General features: G+C 35.8%; 1 pseudogene; it reads left to right on the forward strand.

The window, feature by feature from the left end:
• The first annotated feature begins 5538 nt into the window (after nucleotides 1-5538).
• Nucleotides 5539-8388, forward strand: LOC148588186 (uncharacterized; annotated as a pseudogene).
• Nucleotides 8389-8907: the final 519 nt, after the last annotated feature.

An 8907-nucleotide genomic window follows, 5' to 3' on the forward strand; every position in this document is an offset into this window, starting at 1 on the left:
AACATTTTCCAACGAAATTATTTCTCAATACAAAAAAAATACTGCCTTATCCATGTTTAATTTGTAGCAGTGGTGGGATTGATACTAGGGATGAAAAGTTTTGACATGACGTATGAATCTGATTCGAATTCAAAATTTTAACATTGAAGAGTATGATCTATTTAATTAGATGGGTCCGGATAAAGTTAACATATATAGTCTTACACACATACCTTGATACAACTTAAACCTGACATGTGACATAATAGCTTGTACTTTTTGACAAGGCACGAGAACCCTACACGAACTCAATACAAAATTAGAAGGTAAGGTTGTGGGGTTGAGGACCTGTTTGAGATTATGTTAGAGAGCTTAAAAAGTTCTTTTTTAGTATCTAAAAAGCTGTACCAAACAAAAGCTGACATGTTTAGTAAAAAATTTCAAACGTAATTTTTTGACTTTTTTATTCCAAAAATGACTAAAATGCACTTTTGACAAAAGTTTACAAATGAGGCTTTTGCCAAAAAGTGTTTTTTTGACTTAAAAGGTCTATTTCTCAAACATAATTCCAAACAGGCTCCTAACCCATTAAATTAAATAGGTCTGTTAGGGTTGACCTATAGTCTTATACTTATACCTTGACACAACCCAAAACGGACACGCAAACACGAATTAATACCCTCAAATTGATATACATCTTACAAACTTATCTTAAAAAATTTAAATTCAAAAAGAAAAAGAAAAAGCATGAAATACTGCCAAGGTTTAATTATGACAAAGGACTTAAACTCAGCCATGCCAACCTAAGTTGAGGTGCTCAATTATTAGTCACTATTTAAGGAAGCTACGTAAGAGTCTACACCCACATTTTTCTTTTTTTAAGATATATATATATAGGGAAAAATCCATTTTACCTTTCTGAAGTTTCAGGGATTTTCTAATTTGAACTCCAAAGTTTCAAAATTTGCAATGTACCACCCTAAAGTTGCAAAAATTGTCAATTTAAACCTTCTATTAGTATCTGCAGTCAAACTGGATGGAAAACGTCTCACGTGCATATCATGTGAGCTTTTTTAGCCTGCTCTTCCAAGTTTTCCCTCAATAACACCTAAAGCCCTTTTCTTTTTCTTTTTTCACTCCAACCTTAGTCGACCCGTTTTTTCACTCATCCCTCACGGCCTCATGTAGCTCCCTCCCCCTTCTTCACTCCAATAACCACAGAAATCATACGGTTGAAGACGACAAGAAGAAACGTGGTCCCCTTGTGACTACCAAAAGTGATTTTCGTGGTCCCCGTGTGTTTCTACCCCACCCACATGACACGCACACGACAAGAGGAAGACGACAGTTTCGGTGAATTCGTTCTTGGTCCCCTTGTGCTTGGAGAAAAGGGACAGCACACTACCCTCTTACATAAATTTGATTAAATTACAAGGTATGCCCCAAATTTGCTGATACTGATAAAGTTTTGTGTAATATTGGGGGAATAATTAGGGTTTACGGTTTTGTGTAATATTGGGGGATTTGGGGGAATATTTAGGGTTTAGGGTTGTTGTCGATTGAAATTAATAGGTTGGTTAAATGGTTTGAAATGAGTTTAGCTATGGATTTGTTTAGGGTTTAGGGAAATGATTAAAGATTTATTGTGTATTTGTTGAACAGTGGTGTATTTTGTAGTCTGAATTTTGTAGTATGAATTAGGAAAAATTAAGAGAGGCTGAATTTTGTAGTTTCAGGTGCTAGTATTGCTTGTTTGATGGGCTTGTTCCTGGCATAATTGAGATTTGGATATTTTTCATTACCATTGAAGTTCTCATTTGTAATTTGAGATAAATGAGACAAAATAATGAGTTACTAACAAGATTGTGAAGCACATAAAATAAAAAAATATGTATATATTTAGCAAGTTGGCTATTAGCATGAAATTTTGACTGATAAGGCTCAATAGATCATCTGCTATTGTAATATTTTAAGTAATTTAAGAACCAAATTGCAACTTCTTAAATATCAAACACCAAATATCTAAACTTCCAATAAGGATAAAGGGACAAAATCCTTAATATAAAATACTTGAAAAAGAAGGTGTTCAATCATTCATATTTGTTTATATGGAATTCTCCATAAACATTTTCTATTTCTCCTTCAACTTTTTCTTTATTTTGCTATTGATTGGCTTCTGAAAAAGAAGGTGTTCACTCAATCATATTTGTTTATATGGAATTATCCATAAACATTTTCTGTTTGTCCTTCAACTTTTTCTTTGTTTTGCTATTGATTGGCTTCTGAAAAAGAAGGTGTTCAATCATTCATATTCATATTTGTTTATATGGAATTCTCCATAAACATTTTCTATTTGTCTGTCAACTTTTTCTTTGTTTTGCTATTGATTGGCTTATGAAAAAGAAGGTGTTCAATCATTCATATTCATATTCGTTTTTATGGAATTATCCATAAACATTTTCTATTTCTCCTTCAACTTTTTCTTCTTCTTCTTCTATATCTAGAAAGAAAATATAATGGAAGCATATTAAGGAAAATGTATATCTAGAAAAGGTAACATTATGTGTGCTAAAGAATACAATCTAATAAAGAAAATATAATGAAAACATAATAAGGAATATATATGTCGAGAGATTTTGTAGAGGAAATTTAGTTTTTATTTTTCTAACATTTATAGCCTTGATAAGTCATCCAACTTTCATAGGTTTGATTCATGATTTGCCCCCTTTAAGTAATGGAAGCTATAAATCTAATCTCTTGTCTTCCTTTTCTTCTCCACTTATTTGGCTTAGAAGTTTACAACCTTTCTGTGACATGAGAGGCAACCTACTATTTATTTTCAACATGATCTCCTAGTTACTTGTGAGTTAATTATATAACTTAGAAAAATTCATGAATGATAGAAAGACTTAATAAAATCTATTTAATAATAGTTGTCTATTAGCATGAAATTTTGACTCATAAAGCTCAATAGATCATCTGCTATTGTAACCCCCGCCTCCCTGTGCCCAGTACCAAAAAGAAAAATTATACCAGTGCTGATTGTAGGTAGACATATTAAATTTGCCCAAATCATTTCTTTAGATTTTAAAACTATCCTCTTCATAATGATATATTTAAATAATAAAGAGAAGTTTATAGCTAAGAAAAAAGGGTAAAAAGTATGAATACCGTTCGAGCTGTTGAAAAAAAATGATGGCACAATTTTTAGATGTAACATATAAATTTCTAATTTCTATTTGATCACAATGATAATGTATTAATCCATTTACAATGGCAGTAGCAAGTGGTGGTGGACTTAATGGATGAAAGAAAGAGGAGATAAGTGTGCACGCATTTGTAAGAGAGAGAAGTGCACTCACACATTAAAGAAATTCTGGTCAAAAGACAATTCTTAAGTGCACTTCTGATGAATTATTGTCAAAAGGTAATTTGACATTGTTGTTTACGAATGTTGAAGACACGTTGACATTTTCGGTTGGAAGAGTGCTAATTTTAGTTATAATAATTTTTTTTGATATCCCATAGGGCTCTTTGGAAAAGACTGGAATCAAATCACTACTGATCATTAAGAATTATAGTGGAAAGATTTTCGCTTCTTTAAACTTTGCATCTTGACTTGAAATTTTAAGGTGTCAACTTGAAATTATATGATCAGTAGTGATTTGATTCCAGTCTTTTCGATCCTTATGGGATATCAAAAAAAATTATATCATCTGTCAACACCAAAGGGTTAATTACATGTTAAGAACAAAGTAAATTAAGAATAATAACCAAACAACATATGTTTTAATCATCATAAATCATGAAACATTTCTAAATGAATAATTTATTTCTTCCGCTTCAACAAAACGACTAAAGCATCACGTTTAATGATGAGGGATGTATGCTATGATTTCAATGATCATATCATTTGGGGGGAAAAGTGTTAGAGGGTTTTATTTTCGACAAAGTGTTCATTGTTACGGTATAATAATATTGGAGATATGAAACCAAGTCAAATAATTCCTTGCTTATAGTCATTATTGATGGAGGATACAAATTCCCATCAACTGCAAATTGTGGAACTTTCTTAACCCGCCCAATTGCCGGATTTAGAGTTATTCGATAGGTGGTTTAAAATTCGTAAGTACTTGTCAAAAGTTTTATTTGATAATGGCTATTTCATTCTACCATCTTCAATTTACAATTAAATCATTGTATCAATTTCGTTTATTTTTCTTTAGATGTTTTTTATTATAAAATTCGATAAAATATTTATTTTCACTTTCTAGGATGGCCAATTCAAGATTAGTGTTCGAGGTCCATTATGGGGATAGATTCAATAGAATAGTTGGATGTGAGTATGTTGGGGGGGATGTGGCAGTCCATACAAAAAGTGTTTACCCAGATGAATTGTCTTACTTTGAATTGGAAGCCATATGTCGACATTATGGGTATAACTCAGGGGATTTAATTTATTTTCAAGAACCTGGTAAAACTCTAGCTAGTGGGTTGCATTTGATTACATCTGACTATGTTGTGCTATCTATGGTTGCCTCCCATACTGGTCATAACATAGTGCACTTATTTGTTGTTTCTTTCGGAGAGAGTGGAGTTGGTGAAGAGGAATGTGAGGAAGAGGATGAAGATGAGGATGGAGGGAGGGTTGATCTTAACGACCCTTGGTGGCGTGATAAGATTAGTGATGACGAACATCTATTTGATGTAGATGTTGATGGGATTGATGATGGGGCTGAACCATCAAAAACACAGCCTAATACGTCCAATGTAGCGGAGTGTGAGGATGAGGAACAAGATAGGGATGAAAGAGGTGTAGAAGAGGGTGATGATGATGGAAGTGATCATCATGACAATGATGAGGAAGAGGCTGCTGTTGATGAGCGAGATGAAGTGGATAACAGTAGAGGTAAGTTTAAGAAATCATTTGATGACAATAATGATGATGATGATGACAACTCCAACATGGGTAGGAGTGATATTCTTGTGTCACCAGTCCTTAGTGATGAAGATGGTGAAACCATATCTACACCCACATTAGATTTTCATGCTGTGGATCTAGGGGATCCAGCCATTCAGCTTTAGATGAAATTCCCAAATATTAAGATGTTTAGGGAAGCTGTTAGGGTGTATAACCTGAAGAGGGGGAAGGATGTCAGATTTTAAAAAAATGAAACAATGAGGTGTGTAGCGGTATGTAGAGATGCCAAATGTAAGTATCGAGTGTATGCAAGAAAGATGCCTGAGGAAAAATCATTTTAGGTAAGATCTGTACACTCTAAGCACAGTTGTGGTCGGAAATACAGAAACACAATAGTCAACTCCACTTGAATTGTGAACAAGCTAATTGACAAGTTCAGGGTTCAGCCCAACATGCCTTTGGAAGTAATCCAAAATGAAGTGAAGGACAAATGGCGTGTGGATGTAAATCCAACTATGATGTACAAAGCTTGGAGGAAGGCCAAACAAAAGTTATATGGGAATCTTGAGGACCAATATCGGAGGTTGTGGGACTATTGTGAAACCTTGAGGTATACTAACAGTGGAAGCTGTGTTCTGATGAAAATGGACAGACCAAACCCAAATTTGCCTCCAAGATTTGGAAGATTGTATGTTTCTCTGGCAACCATGAAGAAGGGCTTTCTAGAGGGTTGTAGGCCTTTCATAAGGGTAGATGGGTGCTTCCTAAAAGGACCATTAAAGGGCCAACTCCTGTCTGCAGTTGGAAGAGATGGGAACAACAACATGTACCCAATTGCTTTCACGGTTGTCGAAGCTGAGACCAAAGACAGTTGGATTTGGTTCCTTGAAACACTGGTGTCTGATCTTCATACCCATGCCAGGCATGCTAGGCCTACATTCATTTCAGATTGGCAGAAGGTAACATTTTTGTCACACTTTAAATATTCATGCACTTTGTTTGACTCTAGAAAAGGTAACATACTATTATTTTATTTTGCAGGGTCTTATCCCTGCTTTTGAGGTTGTTATGCCAATGGCTGATCACAGGATATGTGTTAGGCATCTATATGCCAACTTTAGAGACATTGAGGGGCATCGAGGGTTGGCATTGAAGGAACAATTATGGTCTGCAGTGTCTTCATACACAAAATATGATTTCAATGATCATATGAAAGACTTGAAGAAAATGAACAAAGACGCCTATGAATATTTGAGTAATGTTGACCCTAGCGGGTGGTCTAGGGCATGGTTTAGTGACTACTCAAAGTGCAACCTACTAGTGAACAACATCTATGAGTGTTTCAACTCATACATTCTAAAGGCTCGTGACAAGCCCATATTGATCATGTTGGAGATGATAAGGAAGAAGCTGATGAGAAGATATCAAGCTAAGAAGGAAGGGATAGAGAAATTGACTGGGAAGTGATGCACTAGGATTGCTGCAAAGTTGGAAGCAATTGGGTTAGAAGCAGTGGATTGCATTGCGCAGTATGCTAGTGATTTGATGTTTGAAGTTACTTGTCCGGATAATAAACAGTTTGTGGTACACCTCTATAGAAGGAGGTGTGGTTGCAGGCAGTGGGAACTTACCGGAATCCCATGTCCCCATGCAGTGGCTGCTATACTTTATGATTGTAGGGATCCTGAGGATTATGTTGATGAATGCTTTACTATAGCGGTGTACAAGAAGGCATATGCTCCAGTTATATACCCATGCTTAGTGAGGAATAGTGGATCAAAACAAGTCATGATAAATTGGAGCCTCCAATAGGACAAATTGCTCCTGGTAGGCCAAAGAAGCAAAGGAAAAGGGAGGAAATTTGGAGCTAGAATGAAATGTGGGAAGTGTAATGGTGTTGGTCACAATAAAAGGTAATGTTCAACGAATAGAAGTGAAGCATCTAACAGCAGAATGTCGAGTACAACATCTGTAAGTTTCTAATACGTAACTATTATATTTAATAATGAGATGCTTAATAATATTTATAGTGTGTGTGCTTTTATACATGATAATATTGTGACACTTATTTGTTGTTATCGGGTGTTATGTGTTCAGTCACAAAGGGTTGGTTCAAGGACACCTAAAGTGACGAAAGGCAAACAAAAAGTTGTGGAAAAGGTAGTACTTTCAATGATATGGTATTACTGTAGGAAATTCTAGCATTGAGTACTAAAATATCATCTTATTGGGATTGAGTTTGGGATTGACTTACATCTATTGCATATTTTCTCTTGGTATGGGGCCTCCTTACGGTTAGGAGAACAATTGATAAGATTTTTCTTCATTCAGTATACCAGGTTTCAATGATTGGTATTATTGTACTCCACTTTCAACAAATGCAATTATTAATATTTTTTCTTTCCACTATTTGTTGTGCAGAGGGGTCAGCCGACAAGTGGTGGTGGACTATGTGGTCCACAACAAAAAACTACAGTTTTTAAGGTCATTACATTTCACTTGTTTTATGTTTGTTTTTTGTACCCTCATAGTTAGTGCTGTTTAAACTAACTTTCAGAATGTTTTGCTTTTTTTTTTTTTTGCTTTTTTTTGTTTTTTAACATATAAAGAAGAAGGGCATATCCAACAGGAAAGCGTCTACAAGTGTTGGTGGTACACATTCCAAGAGCAAGGTAATCAACATCCCACAACTTGTTGATGAGCGAGACCACACACCGTCCCCTGGATTTGGTTATAAAAGAAGAGAATTACCGCCCACTGGGGTTGCTGACGAAGGAAGGGTATCACATACCATTGCTGATACTGATGAAGGAAGAGTATCACTTCCACCTACATTTGCGGAGGATGAAGCAGGATTTGGTGCAGGCATTATCGTACCTCCAGCATGGGGTGTGTCACTCAGAGAATTAACAGATGATCTGGTAGTTCCTACATTGTCAATGGGAGGGCCTGCAACAAGGACTCGCCGTTCGGATCGGATAGCTGGTATTTGTCATAGTGTTCCCATAAAAAACACTGGGCCAATACACATTGATCTAACTAAAGATGGAAGTGAAACTGAAGCTGTTGCAAGGAGAGGGCCATTAACTAGGGGTGGTACAACTTTAGGAGCTGCAAGAAAAGGTCCATTAACTAGGGGTGGTGCAACTTCAGGACCTAGAAGAATAGGTCCATTAACTAGGGGTGGTGCAACTTCAGGACCTGTAAGAAAAGGTCCATTGACTAGGGGTGGTGCAACTTCAGGATCTGCAAGAAAAGGTCCATTGACTAGGGGTGGTGCAACTGTAGCAACTGGCACTAGGGGTGGGGCAACTAGGGGTGGTACAGTTAGGGGTGGAGCAGCTAGGGGTGGGGCAATTAGGGGTGGTGGAACTACTTCTTCATCATCAGACAAAGTAAAAGGCAAACGCATTGTTACAACAATCCAAAAAGGAATAGAAATTATGGAGGCTAAAAAGAAAAGACCAAATCCAGATTGGAAGCCATAGCCTGAGATGTTTTAGAGTTGTAAATTCTCAAAATGGTAGTTTTGGTATGTTAGGTGTTATGTAAAATGACATGTAAATTTGTTGGTTTCGTAAGTTTGGTGGTGTGTAAAATGATAGGTGAAACTTTGTAGTTTTGGTATGTTTAGTTTTGTGTAGAATGACATGTAAATTGGTTGGTTTGGTATGTTTGGTGGTGTGTAAAGTGATAGGTGAAACTTTGTAGTTTTGGTATGTTTGGTTTTGTGTAGAATGACATTTAAATTGGTTGGTTTGGTATGTTTAGTGGTGTGTAAAATGATAGGTAAAACTTTGTAGTTTTGGTAGGTTTGGTTTTGTGTAGAATGACATGTAAATTTGTTGTTTTGGTATGTTTGGTGGTATGTAAAATTATAGGTGAAACTTTGTAGTTTTGGAATGTTTGGTTTTGTGTAGAATGACATGTAAATTTGTTGTTTGGTATGTTTGGTGGTGTGTAAAATGATAGGTGAAACTTTCTAGTTTTGGTATGTTTGGTGGTAT

Source organism: Corylus avellana, chromosome 1, assembly GCF_965113065.1.
Source record: "Corylus avellana chromosome 1, dhCorAvel1.hap1.2, whole genome shotgun sequence".
NCBI lineage: Eukaryota > Viridiplantae > Streptophyta > Magnoliopsida > Fagales > Betulaceae > Corylus > Corylus avellana.